This window comes from Papaver somniferum, chromosome 6, assembly GCF_003573695.1.
Source record: "Papaver somniferum cultivar HN1 chromosome 6, ASM357369v1, whole genome shotgun sequence".
NCBI lineage: Eukaryota > Viridiplantae > Streptophyta > Magnoliopsida > Ranunculales > Papaveraceae > Papaver > Papaver somniferum.
In genome coordinates this window covers 89097534-89116748 of record NC_039363.1, presented here as the reverse complement: position 1 = coordinate 89116748, position 19215 = coordinate 89097534, and the positions used below count along the sequence as shown (strand labels likewise).

The 19215-nt window shown below is 37.9% G+C and overlaps 2 long non-coding RNA genes, 5 other non-coding genes and 1 pseudogene across 8 annotated transcripts; 4 read left to right on the top strand and 4 right to left on the bottom strand.

The window, feature by feature from the left end:
* The first annotated feature begins 4859 nt into the window (after positions 1-4859).
* Positions 4860-4932, top strand: TRNAA-AGC. Its single transcript has one exon. It is a non-coding gene; the product is annotated as a tRNA-Ala (tRNA).
* A 1343-nt stretch (positions 4933-6275) lies between these two features.
* LOC113291972 lies at positions 6276-6396 on the bottom strand. The gene has a single exon (XR_003331670.1). It is a non-coding gene; the product is annotated as a U5 spliceosomal RNA (small nuclear RNA).
* Positions 6397-7450: 1054 nt separating this feature from the next.
* LOC113292235 lies at positions 7451-7649 on the bottom strand. The gene has a single exon (XR_003331730.1). It is a non-coding gene; the product is annotated as a U2 spliceosomal RNA (small nuclear RNA).
* A 130-nt stretch (positions 7650-7779) lies between these two features.
* On the top strand, positions 7780-10011 carry LOC113285844. Of its 2 annotated transcripts, none has more exons than XR_003328973.1 (3): positions 7780-7867; positions 8762-8831; positions 9588-10011. It is a non-coding gene; the product is annotated as an uncharacterized LOC113285844 (long non-coding RNA). The 2 variants fall into 2 exon arrangements; XR_003328972.1 differs by having other exon boundaries at positions 7780-7929.
* A 701-nt stretch (positions 10012-10712) lies between these two features.
* Positions 10713-10868, bottom strand: LOC113291959. Its single transcript, XR_003331662.1, has one exon. It is a non-coding gene; the product is annotated as a U4 spliceosomal RNA (small nuclear RNA).
* Positions 10869-11779: 911 nt separating this feature from the next.
* LOC113292107 lies at positions 11780-11941 on the bottom strand. The gene has a single exon (XR_003331698.1). It is a non-coding gene; the product is annotated as a U1 spliceosomal RNA (small nuclear RNA).
* Positions 11942-12662: 721 nt separating this feature from the next.
* On the top strand, positions 12663-13747 carry LOC113285843 (annotated as a pseudogene).
* Positions 13748-17889: 4142 nt separating this feature from the next.
* On the top strand, positions 17890-18573 carry LOC113285842. Its single transcript, XR_003328971.1, has 2 exons — positions 17890-18106; positions 18264-18573. It is a non-coding gene; the product is annotated as an uncharacterized LOC113285842 (long non-coding RNA).
* Positions 18574-19215: the final 642 nt, after the last annotated feature.

Sequence of the window (19215 nt, the reverse complement as noted above, 5' to 3'; positions counted from 1 at the left end):
ACCTTTTGAATCTTTCAAAACTAACATAGAATTATATGTTATAGCAATTGGATCTTTCATTGGTGCATTCTTGTTATCATTATGATTTATCTGCAATGCGGTCAGTCTATTATTCAATTTACAGGAAGGAGATAAGACCAGCTCTTAGTATGTGAAATGTTACTTAATTAAGTAATATTTGATAGGGTCATGAGATCAATATTTGATAGGGTCATGAAGATTTGAGGCTGAATCTTGTGGTAGAGCATGGGCGCCGAACAAGAGAATATATACTTGCCACTGACATACTCCACAATCGGGGAATCTATGCACAACTAAGACAAGATTGAACTAAGCACCTTTGGGCTTTAAAAGGAGCAAGAGACGATGCGCAGGGGCGAGGCAGAGGGAGAGGGAGAGGCAGATAGATGTTATTTTCAATTTAGTATTGTTGTTTATTTCAATTAATATGTTTTTTAATTTAAAAGTTGTTTGTTTAAACGACGACACTAAAAATTAAAATTGAGGCAATTATATTAAAAGTAATTTTAAATAAACGATTACAGTTAAATTAAACTAAACTAAACTGAATAAAATTAAACGACTACACTGAATTAAATTAAACTTAATTAAACAAGAATTAAAATCAGTTAGCAAGACTGTATTCATCTTCGTTTTCTTCCGAGGCATCATCTTCGTCTTCTTCCACATTCACATACAAGCCAATTTTTTGAGGGGGGGACTTTTTCATTGACTTATTATTGTTCGGCCTGGGCTTGTTGTTGTTCGACCGCATCCATTTGCTTAGTCCATCCAGCATATTGTCGTCCATTCATTAGTCCAATGTTCAAGGAGAGTAACTTGGAAAGCTTACTATCCATGTAGTATTATTCTCGCGAAAGACGACATTTTTATTGATTATTTAAATCAATGCCACGGTCTCTGACTCTATCTGCTTTTATCTGCATCTCGAATTCCTTGTGATCAGCATAGTTGAACTCGCTTGAATCTCCTTCTGATGCTCGTTGGGCTGCGTCTCTCGCTGCTTTAGAAGCTTTCTGACCAGCTCCTCTTCTTCTCTTGACGTTGGTGTTAACGTCTGTATTAGTGTTGTGTTGTTCCTGACTACTTGGAGTTCCATCAGGTGAGGAAGAAGGTCCTCCATTCTGAAAATCTTACGTGATTAGACCATGTGGTGATCTTGCAGGCACTTGATGACCTTCCAGCAAGTACGGATTAAACATGTTAAGCACCCTCAAAATGGTGAAACAAGCTTCATGTTGGAAGCTCGTTTTGTGGGATCTTTGCCACTCTTCCCGACATCTTCGTTCACATCCGGTTCGCCTTCACCACTTCTTCTATTGTGCCACATTTGAGTGATTAAAGCTACATATTCACTAACGGCTGCTGAAATTGCGTGAAAACGATGATACAACCCATCGCCATCATGTCTATTGGGGTTACCTGTTTCTTTACCAAATTTTTGTAATATCTTATCATAAAAAGTTTTTTTTTCTTGATAAATACCATTGATTTCATACTGTGTATATAAAACATAACTTCTGCAAAGTGACTCGTCTTCATCCATCGTATACTTGACATCACGAATTCTTGTGGTTCTTTGTTGTGTTTCTTGTTGTGATTGTTGTTGTGTTTGTTGTGGTATTTGTTGTGGTGTTTGTTGTTGCGATCGCTGTTGTGAACGTTGTTGTAATCATTGTTGTGAGGATGCTATATTTGTTAATAATGAATTTTGTAGATGAAAAAGCGGGGTCTAACACCACTACCCAATATTTCGCTTAGCAATCTGTATGGACAAACTCGAATATACTTTTAAGAGAATCAACAAGACTCAATCAATTAAAAGTATATCAACGAGTTTATATCTCTCTTCTTGATTTGATTTACTCAAGCAAGAACTGCGAGTTCTAATCAAATACAAGGAATAACTTGGATGGTACCAAAGACCAATATCCAAAGATCAATCAATGACAATCGACAACCAAAGGTTGGATTACTCTAATTGATGATCTAACGCACAACCTGTATTATTTCAATTATAAAAATAAAACAATATAATGCGGAAACTGAAATAACACAGACACCAGAAATTTTGTTAACGAGGAAACCGCAAATGCAGAAAAACTCCGGGACCTAGTCCAGATTGAACACACACTTTATTAAGCCGCTACAGACACTAGCCTACTCCAATCTAACTTCGTACTGGACTGTAGTTGAACCCCAATCAGTCTCCCACTGATCCAAGGTATAGTTGTACTCCCTATGCCTATGATCCCAGCAGGATACTGCGCACTTGATTCCCTTAGCTGATCTCACCCACAACTAAGAGTTGCTACGACCCAAAATCGTAGACTTTGACAATAAACAAATCTGTCTCACACAGACAAGTCTATCAAAGGATCAATCTGTCTCCCACAGAAAAACCTTAAAGTTTTTGTTCCGTCTTTTGATAATAATCAAGGTGAACAGGAACCAATTGATAATCCGGTCTTATATTCCCGAAGAACATCCTAGATAAATCAATCCCCTCACAACAATCTTAATCATGTGGTAGCGAAACAAGATGTTGCGGAATCACAAACAATGAGACGAAGATGTTTGTGACTACTTTTTATATCTTTCCTATCAGAGATATTAATCTCAAACCAATCAATCTGATTGTACTCGTACGATAGAAGATGCAAGATCAGATCACACAAATACGATAAAAGTAGTATCGGTCTGGCTTCACAATCCCAATGAAGTCTTTAAGTCGTTAACCTGGTTTTAGAAGAAGAAAACCAAAGGTTAAAGGAGAATCGACTCTAGCACGCAAAATAGTATCACACGTGAAGTGTGGGGATTAGTTTTGCACAATACTAGATGTATCCTTTATATAGTCTTTCAAATCAGGGTTTCACCTTGGTCACAAAGCGAAAAATATCCACTATTAGATGAAAACCCGATTTAGATTCAAGCTAATATTTCTCAACCGTTAGATCAAAAACTTAGCTTGTTATACACAAATGAAATGCACGCTTCTAGGTTTGTTAACCGTACCTAAACGTGTAGATTGTTGGTTCAACAATAGTTAACCAAAAGGTTAGTCATATGAGCATTTCATACCAACCATATTCTTCTTCACCATAACTAGTTCAGATGACTTCAAATGAACTAGTTAGAGAGTTATTCAATTGCAAGGAAATCTTATGTACTACACAAGACACAATTGAAGCAAAGATGATTTGATTCACTTGAATCGGTTCATGAACTTTTATAGCTACGGTTTGCAAACTGCATTCCTTAGTCATTATAAGTTTAAGTTCAGAAATCATCTTCATATATATAACCTTTTTAAGTTCTCACACTAGGCTTGCGGACTTAAACAACCGGGAAGAGTTTACAAATTCCAGCTGAAAATTTCGGCAAAGACTTTCCGCCGGTTCGCGGACTGGGTTCGCGGACTAGTACTCACGCAACAAGTTTGTGAACTCCAACAGAATTTCTCGGGATGAGAAGTTTGGTAGTTCGCGGACTGAGTTCGGGGACTTGGCAACAAGCAATTCTTCCGGTTTCTCTTGATCAACAAAGTTAGCAAACTTTGGTTCAAGGGATAGGACTTATGCACATATGTGTTTCCACAATAATACTTATGTCCATCATTGGTTATGTAATATAAACTCTCATTCCAACCAATGAAACATTCTTAGAGGACGTTATACAGTTGTTACACCATTTCTCGTCAAAGCAATTTTCAAAGTGATTGAAACATATCATGACTTTCGTCACTAGGTAAAGATAAACATGGTCGAAGCGAAACGCTTGCCAACACATATTTCGAGATATAGATAGTCAAGGTATACTCGGAACCAAATACCAAATGTGTATAATCTAAGTCTATATATAGCATACGACTTTTTGTCTCAAGAAGTAGGAGATAGAGTAGATAGACTTTTGAGTGACAGATAAGTTCAAGTCTTCAAATACCTTTTTGGTGAGAAGTTCCACCGGTTCCTTGAGTAGTTCTTCTTCTTGTATGATGATTCTCCATGAAGTCCTTGAGCTCAACTACACTTTCTATCCTAGTCCGAGACTTAGCTATAGTAGACTAGAAATCAAGACTTATAGTTTTGATCACCAACATTGACAAACATGCTTGAGATAGCAACGCATGTTAGTTCGACCGAGAAATGCTCTAATATTAGAGATGGGATTTTTTCTGGTAGAGTGAGTTGATATGGATAGTTTTGTTCGGAGATGAACAAAGAAAAATTGAGATGGTATGAAATTCTGTAATTTTGAGGTAGTGATGAAGAAGGTGTGAGTTTTAAGTCTCGAGATGAACTGAATTTGTAAGGAAACAAAAATGAGTAACAGTCGTTAGATGGAAGGATCTGTTGGCGCTTTTAATAAAACTCGGCGTGTTAACAAAAATCGCTGGAGTTTGAACTACAAGTGGGCAGTGGAAAGACTAGCGCCGGCGTTTGAGCGAAGCCAGCCCGGCCTTCCATCAAGCGCGCGCTACACCTTCCAACTCAATGAAAAAATGTACAAATTTGTTGATTTGAGCATCCATTTTTCATGTTTGTTGAGTCCATAGTGGGAGCAAAATGAACAAACTTTGTTAATATAATAGAATGAGTTTGTTCATTCCATAGGAACTGCTCTGGCCTTCACGTTTAACCACAAAGTGCATTCGATTTGTTAATATAATGGAATGAGTTTAGTAGACTCACGTTTTCCCACCCTCAAATTACAGCTGGTCATGTAATGCACCGGACGACGACACCTTGGTGGCTTGGTCCCTGTGGTGATGCAGCAGTTGAAAATTCTTGTTTAAGCTAAAGGAACAATCGCTTACGCTATTCTACTCACAAGTTGGGGATGTAGCTCAGATGGTAGAGCGCTCGCTTAGCATGCGAGAGGTATGGGGATCGATGCCCCACTTCTCCATCCTTTTTTCTCTTTTTGTTTTTTTTTGTTTTGTCAGAGCATACACCCGTGAAGTTATATACTGTGAACTGTTTCGGTGCTTGAAGCCAATGAAATACAAAAGGAAATTCATAGAGAGTGTTAATTTGAATGAATTACTTTTTGTAAGGTTTGTAGATAGAAGTAAGTTTGTGAGCAACACCAAGTGATTCAAGAGAAATCTAAGCATTTGACAAAAGATTCAAGCCAGGACCAGTGACTCTCAGCTTTCTCCAACCCTTTTTAGTGCCAAGCTTGTTGCTAAACCTGCAACACCACCTCCACCTATCACTACTTTTATCACAACATTTTCCATCAAAAATCCAGTATAGTTATGCCTGCACAATAACCATGTTTGCATAATCTTGACTGTTTCTGAGAGATTAAGTGAATTAGGAATGAGATTCTTATGATTTCTCTCTTTCACACAAGATAAACCTCTCATATCAGACTGTTGAATTACATCCTTTACTCCCTATGGGGAGCCAGACACACTATCTAACATTGTCTTTTGTTGTGTGACTTTTGTGTCTCGTTTAGCCATTTCTATGTCTAGAAAATAAAAATGAATAGAATGTTCTGAGTTCCAAAAAATTTGCCAAGCAGAAAACTTAAAGACAACAAATCGAATTCATGCCTTGGTAGGAATTGTTGCCCCGTCTTCTGAATGTATCATCACCCCGAATGGATTGTTATCTTGACGTTTTCTCAATTGGGAGAAGCTTCGAAGAAAAACGGACCATATCAGTCGGCAATTCCTCTAGTAGAGAGCTTCAAGTAAGGCCTTTCTGTGCAGTCCAGCTGCCATCCACTCCTCTAGTAGAGAGCTTCAAGTAAGTCCATCTGCCATCCACTCCTCCCAACATATACCAATCACAACTGTAATTCTAGACTAGACTCAAAACTTCAATTACAGTACTAAACGCCAATTTTAGAAGACAACCAGTCAGGACTTAATCATGCAGGCATCGTCACTTTATTTTCGGACAAAAGATTAGTTAAATGAATTGGTAGGGGTGCGCCAGGCCTTTGCAGAAGTGCAATGCAAAGGTGACGCATGAGAACCCCAGTAACAAGTTACTGTGATGGGAACTCCACCATATTAAGTGGATGTTAACGATATTAATCACGATTGATATGGGGGTTACCGTATATATACAACTGTTACATTTTAAGGGCAGGCAAACGGACTATCAAATCATTTGCCAGACACTGGCTCTCGCTGACCATTTATTGAAGAGATCTTTTTCCCTGTTAAGGTTGCCAAAAATGTGCACATGCTGCCAAGCATAAAAACTAAACTATTGGTTTTGAGTATTGTTGGGTTCCTCTTTAGAAAAGAGAAACCCTCCAAAAATAGGCGTATGCCGCTTATAAACGGCAAGCACACGGTATTCTTTAGTAAAAGGCGAAAGAATAGTTCGCTTTGTGCTTACCGCACGGCTGCGTGAATCAATTGGTAGAGTGAAGCGCTTACTTTATACAGAGCATTTTGAGCAGAGTTGTGCTTTCTAGTCCATGTGGGATTATTTCTCTTCATTTCAACTGAGATTCAAAGTTACTAACTAATCCAGCTTTCTGGGCTTACTAACAAAAGGAGGAATAGTGGGATTTCAAAGCTTCCATACTTCATTCATTTTGTTTCCAAGGAGAATGGAAAGGAAAGGTTACCTTCCTCATTTTGTTAGAAGGCTCCAGTCTACACTCCGATCACAAGTTTTACGCCCAACACCTCAAGCATATGAAGTCAATGATATGAGCTTTTGAGTAAAATGTCAAAAAAGAATCTTATCTTCAGGGTGATGAAGAAGAATAAGAAAGCGATGTTTATGTGCAAGTACCACCTTCCTGACTCAATTCCGTAGCCAAAAAGCAAAATTCAGCTGAAATGTTTGATCAAGAGCAAGCGAAGATGCAAGATTCACTCCAGTGGCCTGAAGTATAAATCTTTCAATGGAACAGTTGGATCTTATATCGCAGCCAGCTCAACCGTAGCTTACTGATGCATTCCATCGATAAGAGACAAGTTTAGTTGAATGAATTGGGCAGGGGCTGTTACCGCATAGCTAACTGATGCTACTGTGATGGGAACTCCCCCATCAATTTGGCGCGCCTTGGGTATTACCGAAAAGCTTTAGACTAGGCCCTCTAAAAAATTTAGAAACAGCAATTTGAGCTGCACTTGTTTCTAGATCGATTGTACAATATTGATTGTACAGTTACAGTTGGAGGTAATAAGGTGTTACTGACTAGGCCTTCTACAGGTTATCAAGGAAGTTTAAATTTTCCGTTCCATCTTGCAAATTTTGAAACTGCAACTTGAGCTGAACTAGTTACAATAAGAGGTAGCAATGTGTGTAACTTTTGAGTGACATAGACAGCCTAGCCACCACTATAAGCTTAAGACTAGGCCTTCTACAGGTTTGCTAAAAATCCACATAATTAAGCTTAAGAATAGGCCTTCTATAGGTTGGTGCAAAAGATTAGCTTTGATATTAGGTGGGGGTGCGCCGGGCCTTTGCAGTAGTGCAACGCAGAGGCGACACATGAGAACCCCCAGCAGCAAGCTGCTGTGATGGGAGCTCCCCCAGGAAAAAAATTAATTTAATATCATGCCATCCGATGGACGGCATATCAGATATTAAACTGATAAGAACAGATACTACACTTGATCTTAGCCAAAAGGCCGAGAAAGGTATGCTTCTTCTATCCTTGAGCTCCTGTTTTTATATTCTCTTGTTTCAATTCCTCTACTCTGGACTTGTCTATGTGGGACTAAATCTTTAGTTTGCTGCCGCTAGGTGCCGATGTTTTAGTATCCAACTGGCTCGAGGGAACCTTATAATTTTCTATCCTCTCACAGCTTCATTGGAACATACTAAAATAACAAGAATTGGCAATGAACATGGGCTTAGCGGTGAGCACAATTTTCTGCTTCCATATGCTTATTTATTGTGAGTAGTTGGCAAACTAATACAGGTATTGCTACGTACATTTTGATTTGTTTTCTTTTACAGTATATTTAAAAATTTAGCAGTCACTGAGGGTAACGGGTAACCGTCCCAAAATTTGAGTGGTTTTTCATGACATTTTGAATGGGTTTAGATGTAATGGTTCTCAGGAATGAAGCTTTCATGAAACTTTGGCTGTATGTTGAACTTCAACTATGTAAAATACAACGTCTGTTACATGAACTGCAACTGTTTGACAAAATATCCCAATGAAAAAGTTGATTTGGGTGTCTCAGTTGGTACCTTAATTTTTGTTGTGTGAAATCGAAGAAAATCACAGTTGAATATCTTAATGGAGAGATAACAAAGACTGGTTCTCAAACTCATTGAGTCTTAGCAAACAGTTCAAGAAAGTATGAATTTGTGGTGTTTCTTTTAAGTTTAGCTCGAGTACTCTACTTCATAATCTTTTGGTTATTGGTTTCCTAATTTTACAAGCACTACTCTTAATTCTAATTGGGTACATTTCCTGAATGGGATGTTCCTATGGAAACTACTACTTATCCCCATGACAGTTCGTTTATGTGCTGCAAAATGTTTCTTAATTTCTTAAACTTAACATAATGGTCACCATAGTAGAGAATATGACTGAAAAAGAAACAAGAGAAAATTGTTAAACCAACCCTTTGTGTAAATGGGTAGTTATGATTGAAGAAATATTAAATGAAAAGTTCAATTTTAGTTGGAATGGAATGGCAAGCGCATTGCTTGTGCGTCTAGACTAGTTGTGATGGTATAAGTTTTTTTTTTTTTTTGCCTCCAGTGAAGTGAAATTTTGGTTCTTCTTCTTCTCTGATCAGTAGAAAGATAGACAGAGTCTGAAGGGAGGAGCTTGAAGATATCTTTGGTGTGGTGGATCTCTGTTGATAGGTACACCATTCATTTTCTAATCCTCGTAGTTTTTTTGAGACGATGATTAGTGATATAGCCTGTTTTGATTAGTATCTTTTAATTGTTTGTTTTTTAGTAGTTTGGGGTTTGGGGTTTTCTAAGAATTGGGTTTCATTAAATCTTCATGTGTTTGAAAATACTGCCATCATTGGAATTATACACACTTCCTTCCATATGCGTTCACTTGATAAATGAGATCTACCAAAACAAAGAAATCATGTTATGCAATTTTTGAAAAGTTTAAGTAATTGAAAATAAAAAAAATTGTTACGAGGGTAAATGCAGTTTTAGGTAGCTGACCTTCATCATGTGCTAGTTGAGTGTGAGCTGCTTGAGTGAAACTTTGTACCTTGTTAGTCAACAGCTTAAGTGGTTGCCTTTGCCATATTTTATTTGCTTGCTTGTCTTTGACAATGATAGATCAATTGTAAAAGCCTTAGTCAGGGATGTAGTTGTGTCTCTCTATGCTCTCATTTTGGATCTATATTTTGCAGAAGTTGTATGAGCCGTTTCTCTTATATTTCTAATTCTCAGGCAATATATGGAAGAAGAATGATCCGCATCTTACTCAATTAGTAGTGAATAAACCGATGCAGAACTATTCAACTTAATAAGCTTACTTTATTTGCATTTAATTGTGCTCTAGAGTCCAACTGTAGATTAGACCAAACTCTCTAACTTTAGATATATAATAAAAATCAGATGCAGACTGACAAGTGGTTGATTTGCGTACAGTGGTGGAAGACATCAAACATCTTGATTTACAAAGAGAAGACAGCTATTTAATTGTTGCTAGGGAACATGGCTAAGGGTTTGATATGGGCAACAGCCGAGGACTTGGCAAGGAATAGAGGACGAGTCCTTTCTCTATACTGTCAGATATTAAGAAGCCTCAATTCCACAAAACTTCCCATGAACTTCGCAGCAAGATTGGCCAAGAAAGCAGAGGCTCGTGCTATCTTCATGCTAGGCGCGGAAGAGGAATCCCTTCACAACATTGAGGACCTCGTTGATAGTGGAGTGTACGCTCTTTCCCTCTTAAGAGAAGGGGAAATCCCTAAGTACATCCAATGAGTGCACCACTGGTTACTGAGCCTCTCTCATACTGTGCTATTGCTAGTTTTTGATAGAATTTACACTGTCCTTCAAATTTCGTTTGTTTATGACAAATGTTGCACAAGAAACAAAGAAGAGGAAATATAGCTTTTAGCCGATGAATTCAAAATATTTCTGATGTCCATACTTTCTAGCAACTGCGATATGACAAGAACAAGAACTATAACAATAAAAAATAGAGTTGGAACTTTTTTCTTTCTGTTTCATCGTTGGCCTTGCTGAAGCTGAGCAAGTTTTGGAAAATTAGCCCACCATGTCCTGTTCATTGTACTTGCCCCTCTACCAGTTTAACGTATGCACCTGAACACCCACAAGGAATCAGGTATCAGAGTGGAACACGTTGGGGTTACCGCTGCGCTAAAGTGCCCTTTGTGTTGCCTGATAATTTCCGCAGTTTGTCCAAATCAATCTTAGTATGTATTCTGAGATCCATTGCATCCAACTGATACTTCTAAATTCATTATTGCCAAGGGATTACCCAAGAGTGTTTCAATCGATATTTACCGATGAATATTCAAAAAAGACATTTGACATCTCTACTTTATGTAAAACCTTTAGATGTATAAATAGCATGGAGATTAAAACACAACCAGGGACTTGATAGCGTGCAGGAGATAAAATTTAGCGCACCAGACTGCAGCTCAAACCTGGAGTTGGATTTTTATCTCCTGCACCAGACTGGAGTTGGATCTGTAAGTGACTTGATAGCTTACGGGAGATAAAATTTAGTTTAAAGTTTTGTAGGGCTTTACCCTTGATTAGAGGGAGCCCTTCCAGAAATTCTCGACAGCCCTGGGAGACCCAAGGCCGAGGAGGGGGTTTGGAAATAGTTTTCAACCAGCAATTGACGCGCCTCGGTTATTACCTCATTAGCTGCGTCATTGCCCCAAGCGCAAAGATGAGTTTTGAAGTCATGCATCAACTGCATTTTATAATACCTTCATTCGCATCCCTAACTCAGACTTGAACAACATGGGACTAAATTTTGTTACTCTCACTTCCAAAAACAGCCTAGCAACTTGTAGGCTTCTAAAAAAATGTGGGTTGCCCTTTAACCTGCAAAAGGATTCAATTTGAAGCATGCGCTAGTATTTAGTCACAAGTAGTTCCTAGAGAAATTAGAAAAATCCCCATTTTATGCATGTTTAGTAACTCATGGTTGGGAGTTACTAGAAACGAGCGGTTTATGAGAAAGTTCGAATTTGATTTGGTGATTTACTTAAACTGTATCAATGTCGGTGTTTGAATATGTAGGAATGGTTCTTCAATAGAATCTCAGCTGAAAGTTGTATCCAAGTTGCCATTGGTGCTGTTGGTGTATTAAAACAGCATTTAGATAAGATATCTATTACAGACACTTGGTGTCAGATCTTGTGTACATTAAACCACTCCGATAAAATCTTATGTAATTGGTTATACCAGTAACGAAAGAGGACTACTGGCAACAATTTAAATCACAAATAGAGCTGGGTTTGTGTTGTGATGCATCACAAATAAGATCAACAACATACGGTTTTCCATTCAACATTGAGAAACTGATGCCATGGAGGGGGTTTTCAACCAGTAATTGAAGCGCCTCCGTTAGTACACAAATGCCATGCCGAAAAGTAAAAGACTAAAATTTCTGTTTTGAAGATTGTTAGGGTCCGTTTGATACTTCGCCTCAACTGAGATTTAACATGCCAGTCCAAGTTTCTTTCTGGACTTGCTAACCAAAGGAGGAATAATGCGCAGCAAAAAAGGAACTGGAAAAACTTAAAGGCCAACAAGCTGTCAGCTAAGCAGGATACAAAGTTTAGTTTTAAAATGTGGCAGGGGCCGCGCAGACACGTACCCCTCAGGAATAAATTATGACGTAGACTCTCCCTCTTGGGGAGATCTTAGGCAAGCATCCCTCCTTAGTGTGCAATGGAGGTCGCTAACCTAGGCCATGGACCTTCCTGATCATCCATAGACCCCGTCCAGGTAAGTATGTTTTCCCGTTCTACTTCTCTTGCTTTTATGATCCATCGTTTCCCCTTTCTCTTATCGGCACAAGCAATGTGGGACTAACAGTTTTCTTAAGATGAAACACTATGTAGTTTTTTGCCTGTTGCGCACCAATCAAAATGAATATTGGGAGTTTGCAACATTCAGTGGTCTAGTTCCAATGGTGCATTCTTATATTTAAAAGCTTCTCTGTGGAGACAACCTCACTTATGCGTTCTTTGTGTTTTCCGTTCATTAAAAGCTCATAAGAAGCTAGAATCAGTTTTCCAGTTTCAGTGTAAAGCTTTGTTGGGCCATTCTAATTCACTCTCCTTTGGTTGTGACATTGATCACACGAACTAATTTTATTTTCTTCATTGATGGGAGAATCAACCCCTCTTAGTTACCCGTGTGGTTGTTACACAATTGCTCTTGATTTTTCAACAGAGTAAAGAGACACAGGACCACTCCTCTTACAAGTCGTACTGCAGTAAAAGACTACAGCTGTAACAACCACCACCGACATCACAGAATATATCTTCTACATCATGATGGTTGAGAATTCTATCTCCAACAACAACTTCTTTCGGTGAATTTTAAGACTAGTTGTACAAAGCTTTAGTATCCTTTGGCAAAACTCATACCAAACGGGCCCTAAGAGTAGTTGTACAAAGTTGGTTAATTTCTCGGTTGTGTAAAGCTACGTAACAGGTTGGTATGGTCACTGGTCAGATTTATATTCTTAAGGCATGAGAATTGCCTAGAATTCTTATCTTGTCTTCTAGAAAAACCCCAGATCAAACATTTGTAGATGATATCACCTTCTTGATCAAACTCAAGAACAAGATAGATTTCTGCTCTATAGTCCCTAAGACATTCAGTTTTACATCCTTTATACACTAAGAACTCAAACTCATGGCACCCATAAAGCTACATGGAGTTCCATTTTCAACATGTACGGCTCGTGTGATGGCTTGCCTCGAAGAGAAAAACGTCCAGTATGAGATTTGTCCGGTCGATCTTAGTACCGGAGCACACAAACGTCCTGATTTCATTTCCAAGAATCCATTTGGTCAGATTCCAGTACTTGAAGATGGAGATATCACTCTTTTTGGTGACTTCTTGTTTGTTCGACCCGCTTTTAAGAATTTTGGTTTTTTTAATTATTGACATTTTCTTATCGAATTTTTTGTTCCAGAATCAAGAGCCATCTGTAGTTACATTGCTCACAAATACAAAGACCAGGGAACAGATCTACTTCAACATGGCAGTCTTCATGGTTTCGCAAAAGTAATGGTTGGATGTGAAGTAGAATCTCAACAATTCAACCCTGCAATGGGACCTATTTTCTTTCACACCTTCATTGCTCCTATGAGAGGTTGGCACCAGATCAGAAGGCCATCGATGAGAACGTCGTGAAAGTCGGGGCAGTCCTTGATGTTTATGAAAAGATGCTTAGCAGCAGTACATATCTTGCAGGAGATAGTTATACACTAGCTGATCTTAATCACCTTCCTTATATTACCTATATTATGAAGACTCCACATGCTAATTTGATAAATTCTAGGCCTCATGTTAAGGCATGGTGGGAAGCTGTTTCATCTAGGCCAGCTTCACTAAAGGTTACCCAAGGAATGACCTTGGGTAGCAAGTGATCACTTGGTTCCGTAAAATGTTTGTCACAAAACCTCTCTAGGGCGCATTTGTGGTGTGATGTACTCAATTTTAATAAGCGTACAGGGAATGGAATATGCAAGTGTGTTAAAGTGGTCGTACCTATAATAATGAAATAGTATTGTTGTCTCAAGCCAGTTAATTCTAAATTTAATTTCACTTTGATTGCTTAAATCGTATAAGCAGTATTATATTTGTAACAGTGAGTAGATATCGGACATGGCGAATCATGATTTTGCAACTGCCCTTTTTACAATGGGTTCTACATTAACTACGCCATACAATCCAAAATATTAAAGGGAATTTACAAAAACAGTCACACTTCCTTATTCCGGTTTACAAAAAGGTCCTACTGTTACAAAATATTAACAAAGCAGTCACTAGACAGCTAACTGTCCCGTTATGTCACGTGTCAGAGTTATGTCAGGTGGTGCAGTTACCTGATACCCTTATGACAAATCTCTAAATATTTAGGACCGTCGGATTAAGACCTTCAAGAAAACCCTGATACATATATTCTACATATTCTTCTCCTGCCTCATTCCCCGCAACAGCTGCTCGATATTTTCAGCTCTGAAGAAACGGAGATGATGGTGGCGAAATCATGAATCACCGCAAAACCCTTGTTCATACCCTAATTTGATTCTGTGCTTTTGAAGATTAGAGATGCAAAGAGGTAAGATCTAACAACCCTAGTTTTATTTTATGATTTAGAATCAGTAATTAAATGATGGTAATTAGTGTGTTATGAATTACAGGAATTCGATGAAAGGGTGTAGATTCAGGTGAAACTAGGGTTGCTTGAATGAAGAATTATGAACTGAATTAACGTATGGCGGTGGAACTAGTGATCAGTTGCAGGTTGAATCTGTTGATTACAGATAAGAAAGAATTGGAGGTAGTTGTATGTGGTGTATTAGAAGTTGAGAAGAAGGTGTTGCTGTGGTTAGAGGTGGTGGTGCATAAAAGCTGAATCCGGTGTTGGGAGTTGTTAATGGAATATATCTGGTGATGGCTTTGAGCTGAGTTGATAATGGATCTGGTTATGAACAGTAGTGTTGCTTGCTGCTGGTTTGGTGTTCTTGCTTGCAAGTGGTGGTGTTACTGCTGCTTGTTGCTGCTGATGCTGGTGAAATAGATCAGGATCCATCTCACCGGAACTTCAGCCCGCATTCAGGATCTTTGTATCACATCCCCTAAGAGGGTTCACCGCCTCCTCTCTTGGGTATAGCCGCTGCCACCACCACCACCAGTTCATCACCATCACCTAAACAACTCCAGAGGGGTGTTTAAGACAAAAGTCGGACCATTTTTTTTAAAACAGTGAAGTCAGATGGAAAAATACCACTTTGCAAACACTAATTAAAGTTATGATCATTTTGTAAAACTAATTAGGGGTGTGTGATCATTCTATAAAACACCCAATATTAAACGAAAATGATAGCTTTATCGGGAAAAAAATCCCAAAATATATCCCGAAAGAGAATGGAGACTCGTCGATCCATTTTACCCAACACCTATCCTAACGTTAGACGGCTGCTAAAGGCCACATGATCTCACTTGACTTGATGTTTATCGCAGTGAGCTAGTCTAAAATCATCCAATATTTAACTCCTACAAAATGAAAAAGTGAACATAAGATGATTTTTAAAGTCATAAACTTTGAAGTTTATGGTCAACCAATAAGAAGGAAAAAAACGTAATAATTAATAGATTAATCAGTTTTCTTACAAAGAAACATAGATTAATCTGTTTTCTTTCAAAGAAACATCTATAAATATGATCCAATCGGTAGATATAAAAGTTCTTACCTTCGATCTTACCAGGAGATTCAACGACACTTAACCATCCAGGAGGTGCCAAAAAGATCTCAAAAATCTCGGTAGGATGGTCCATTTCGAACATTAACTGGATCAAGATTAACACGGATAGAAGCATCTAGGAGTCATCCGGGTTTTGCGGGTGCATGCTTCATTTGTAGGACTCCGGCGCAATCCAAGGGATGATTATACAACAATTTTCGCCATCATTAACACACGTTGGCGAGAAATTATGGATCAACCAGACGCAAAAAGAGGTAATCAAGTATCGTTCGAGGTACTCCGCAACAACAAGATACAAGAGTGTGAGTACAACATCAGATCAATTGCATCTGAACCATCTACCTTCGTCAAAGTTCCTATGGAAAGCATCAACCGCCTCTCGACCTTCGACACCCATACTATATTCGGAAAATGGGTCATTTGTCCAAATATTTTTAAAACATGGTTCAAATGGACAAGTAAAAATTAGTATGGGTGAAATGGACACCAAAAAATAGCATGGATGAAACTGGATTCATCCTGACTTTAACTTAAAAAATAGCCAGGATGAAACTGGATGCATCCTGATGTAAATTAAAAATAAGAAAATGTATTTGAAAATGGGTAGGATGAAACTTTTTACATCCTGACTATTTTTTCATTTTTTCCATTTAAACAGTATCAAAATCTAAGTGTCCTTTTCACCCAGGAATTGTTGATTTTGGTATTTTTAACCAATTTTGTGTACTATATTCTTGGCAATGAATTTTTTGATGGGGGCTTTTTTGAAAGGGGCATGGGGGACAAATAATATGTTGACATGTGTCAAACATATTAATGAGTTTTGTTTCCAAAAATACCAACACCAATTAAGAAAACAAAATTTTCTCCAAAAATACACTTTTTTGTATTTTTGGAAATAGAATTCATTAATATGTTTGACACATGTCAACATATCATTTGACCCCATGCCCCTTAAAAAACGGCCCCCGTCAAAAAATTTCTCTAAATTCACAGTCTGAAATTAATATGGATTTTAACCTGGTCCATGGGAAACCCAAAGTCAAGTAGAGTCTACTAGGATAGTCAATGATAGTAGGTACTAGTATTAAAGCAGTACTACTTGTTTGATTATATTCTCGTCAATCACGGAGAGTCTTAGCATGCCAGACAATGCACACAGCACGTCGGGTAGATAATCCCGAAACTAACGCCACAATTTGCGTTGTCACGGACTAAAACAATACGTTGTTCTATTAAAACAAAGTCATCATCATCTAATAGTAGCAGTTTCACTTCCATTTCCCTTCTACAAAGAGCTCCAGAGCTTGAGATTTCTGTAATTATCTTCTTTGTCCACCTTTAAACTGAAACCAAAAATCTCGTTTTCATTAATTATTCCAACTCTCCTCAAACAAGTGTCGTTACTATGGAAATGGCCGCCGGGAGCAGATATCTATTGAACAACAACAAGAAATAAAGATGAGGTCAGAAATGATGATTGCGACGAAGGATCTAGTAACACTCTCGTCTTCCTCAGCATATTATTACAAATGGTATACTTACAAGAGTACCTATTGATAGTTTGGTTAGATTTAGATGTGTAGGCAAGTTATGGTCTAAGTTAATCGTCGAATATGATTCGAAGTTTATCGATTTACATTCAAGCCGAACTTATAGTAGCCGTGGATTTATCTGCGTTTTACAGTGATGCTGATCTTGATAGAGAATCTGATTTTGCTTGTGTCAAATCTAATGGTATTGTTTTCTATGATATTGATAAGAAAGAAAAGAGGTTTTTCGTTTTAGACCTGACACTGGTTTGGTAAACAAGAGTCTCAAAATTCGAGATTCTATAAATGGTTTAGTACTTTTATCTTGCGAAGAAGATGGAGTTGTTACTAATCATGTTTATAATCCAATTGGTGGATGTTCATTTCGACTTCCCATTTCAAGGTATTCACATTTGCAATTAGCTTAAGATTCAATCACGTAAAAGTACAAGGTTCTTTGTCTCTGTTCAAGTGATGTAGCTGAAGAGTGCAAGATTGTTACGCTAGGAGTAATCCAGATGAATCATGGAGAGATGTGGTTGTTTCTGAACCATATCTTCGTACACAGGATAACTATCGAGCGGCATTTGCCGGTGAGTCTTTGTATTGGTTGACTGATCTTAGAAACGGAGTTATTCAGATAAGAGAAAGATACTTGGTTTTGATGTTAGTAAAGAAGCATTTTACACAATAAAATATCCCGAGGGAGATTTGAATGATTCTAAACTACTTGAAATTGATGGATCACTCTGTTTCCTTAATTATGTGTCGTCCACGGGGAAGTTGAAGGTTAAAGGAGGATAAGGAAAAGAATCAACATCAAGAATATGAATGGGTATAGAAGTACAATGTTGATAATATGCCTAGTATAAATGGTTTGAGGCCACCAAACATTGGTTGTAAATCTGATGTGTTGTTATGCAATCGTCACAAATCCCACAGTTAAAATCATATTTTGGACCTACAACAGGCGCCCTCATGAGGCAAACGGGGAGAACGGCGGTGGTTATGAGTTTTATGAGTTTTGCAGTTATGATATCCATTTAAAAAATTTGGAATCCATCTTTAAGATGAGAAAGAAGATATCTTACCTGTGGCATCTCAACCGCCTTGCCCACTTCTAGTCGAACTATATATGCTGGTATATACCAAATCTCTAGTTTTTTCGAACGCTCAAATGATTGACTCTGTAGGTTATATTGCATTCTCATGATAATGAGTGTTCCTTGTGCATGTTTCTTTTTAATTTTAATATCGCAATGCTTGCACTAGAGTTCTAATGATTTATCACTTTGCAGGGTTTGTAAGATGGAACTTATAAGACAGATAAGTGAAAGAAGCATGATGTGCGGGAGCAATAGAATCAACAACTGGGCCTTTGGAGAGTTACGATTCGTAAGCAACCAACCGCAAGGGACTTAAGAATTTAGTAACTTTTTTCTTTTGTTAATATGAGCCTCACAGGTGACTATTAATAAGGTAAATGAGTTAAGTTATAGATTTGGATCTATGACTATGTGAAAAGATCCTATGATAAACTAGGAGGCATATCTACTACTACCAAAGGAATGTAATGTAGAAGAATATAAATGGAACTTGTGTGATGAAGATCCATTACTTGATGCTTTTTTGCTTCATTTTGCCTTTGCCCTTGTGGGTACAAAATACCGCACATTCGTTTAGCATGCGAAGTAACTCCTCAGATAGCATGCGACCACGACCGCATATAACATGTCCAAGATGACGAACTAGATGACATCTCCAGATCACAAGTAAAGTGTGACGATCTATGCGATAGTAAAGAAACCGTGCGACAACGATGAATCCCTATGCAACATTGACGCACGTCAGATCCGAAATTAGGGGCATTATTAGCTGTCCCCACTATGTAAATCCTATATAAGGAGACAAGCGACCTTGTGTAAGAGGAGAGCTTTTTGGGTAGTCTGAGATTAGATATTTAGAGGAGAGAGTGTCTTATTTGCTTCCCAAGTTAGGATTTTCTCATATGTATGTACTTGTTCTTGAATTTAATAAAAGTTCTTAGAGATTTAATTATGGTTTCTTAGATTTCTTGTTAAAATATCATAAGGGTGTAGTTGTAGGATTTCCTACAACTACATTTTGGCGCTAGAAATCAGCTCAAAATGATATACCCTGTTGGTGAATTTCTTTAAAAAACAAGCTTAAAATTGTTCATAGTTTTTCATCCCTCTATTAAGAATCTTTGAAAGTTTTAGAAGTTGAGAT